This window comes from Symphodus melops, assembly GCF_947650265.1.
Source record: "Symphodus melops genome assembly, chromosome: 11".
Lineage (NCBI taxonomy): Eukaryota > Metazoa > Chordata > Actinopteri > Labriformes > Labridae > Symphodus > Symphodus melops.
In genome coordinates this window covers 22,650,994-22,653,189 of record NC_136701.1, presented here as the reverse complement: position 1 = coordinate 22,653,189, position 2,196 = coordinate 22,650,994, and positions in this window count along the sequence as shown.

Below are 2,196 nucleotides of genomic sequence, written 5' to 3'. Positions count from 1 at the left end.
CGAAGGATGTGCATTTTGTTGGCGGCCAATATTGTGAGCTTTGACGGATGATCGTATCACCATGAAAGGTGTGAATATCATGACTCAACTTGACGGCAGAATTCTATCTTTTCATCAAATGGAATTTAAACTGGACAGTGCACAGCACTCGCCCAGCCTTTTCACTATCATTTTCCACAAACATTTTCACAGAGAACAGACGCATTGCCTTTGTATTGAGTGGATTGGAGGTCGCTGTCAGTGCATGCGGAAGTGGGCTAGTGGCGCAATGGATAACGAGTCTGACTACGGATCAGAAGATTCTAGGTTCGACTCCTGGCTAGCTCGTTGCCAATTTTAGAAAGTGCGCGTCCTCGTACTTGTACTCCTCAACTGAAAAGAGCCACGTCCTAGCCTGTGGACTCTTTGAGTTTGTCATCCTCAGCTATTGTGAAACCTCCACTTGTGAACCTTCATTCTGTGAAAACACATCTCCTGGAAGTGCACAGTATTGCTGGATGAAGGGTAAGTATAAGTGGACAGACTTTTGTCTTTCCTCATGAGCATTTCAGATGAGAATGGCATTTGAAAGTCAGATCTGAAAATACTCTACAACAAGCAGCTTGATCCTCATGCAAGCAGGTGGCCGTGATCGTATAGTGGTTAGTACTCTGCGTTGTGGTCGCAGCAACCCCGGTTCGAATCCGGGTCACGGCAAGAGTGTCCGACGGAACTACTTTTATGTGATTGCTCTTAAATACCAACCTTTCCTTTGATCGTCATAGTCTTAAACTGGACAGTGCACAACACTCAACCAGCCTTTTCACTACCATTTTCACTGCATGCCACATGCCTAAAGTCGATGTTGTTCCCTGTGAATATATGCTGCTTGTTCCCTTCGATAGCTCAGTTGGTAGAGCGGAGGACTGTAGGATGTTAAAACAGGTATCCTTAGGTCGCTGGTTCAACTCCGGCTCGAAGGATGTGCATTTTGTTGGCGTCCAATATTGTGAGCTTTGACGGATGATCGTATCACCATGAAAGGTGTGAATATCATGACTCAACTTGACGGCAGAATTCTATCTTTTCATCAAATGGAATTTAAACTGGACAGTGCACAGCACTCGCCCAGCCTTTTCACTATCATTTTCCACAAACATTTTCACAGAGAACAGACGCATTGCCTTTGTATTGAGTGGATTGGAGGTCGCTGTCAGTGCATGCGGAAGTGGGCTAGTGGCGCAATGGATAACGCGTCTGACTACGGATCAGAAGATTCTAGGTTCGACTCCTGGCTAGCTCGTTGCCAATTTTAGAAAGTGCGCGTCCTCGTACTTGTACTCCTCAACTGAAAAGAGCCACGTCCTAGCCTGTGGACTCTTTGAGTTTGTCATCCTCAGCTATTGTGAAACCTCCACTTGTGAACCTTCATTCTGTGAAAACACATCTCCTGGAAGTGCACAGTATTGCTGGATGAAGGGTAAGTAGAAGTGGACAGACTTTTGTCTTTCCTCATGAGCATTTCAGATGAGAATGGCATTTGAAAGTCAGTTCTGGAAATACTCTACAACAAGCAGCTTGATTCTCATGCAAGCAGGTGGCCGTGATCGTATAGTGGTTAGTACTCTGCGTTGTGGTCGCAGCAACCCCGGTTCGAATCCGGGTCACGGCAAGAGTGTCCGACGGAACTACTTTTATGTGATTGCTCTTAAATACCAACCTTTCCTTTGATCGTCATAGTCTTAAACTGGACAGTGCACAACACTCAACCAGCCTTTTCACTACCATTTTCACTGCATGCCACATGCCTAAAGTCGATGTTGTTCCCTGTGAATATACGCTGCTTGTTCCCTTCGATAGCTCAGTTGGTAGAGCGGAGGACTGTAGGATGTTAAAACAGGTATCCTTAGGTCGCTGGTTCAACTCCGGCTCGAAGGATGTGCATTTGTTGGCGTCCAATATTGTGAGCTTTGACGGATGATCGTAACGCCATGAAAGGTGTGAATATCATGACTCAACTTGACGGCAGAATTCTATCTTTTCATCAAATGGAATTTAAACTGGACAGTGCACAGCACTCGCCCAGCCTTTTCACTATCATTTTCCACAAACATTTTCACAGAGAACAGACGCATTGCCTTTGTATTGAGTGGATTGGAGGTCGCTTTCATTGCATGCCAAAGTGGGCTAGTGGCGCAATGGATAACGCGTCTGACT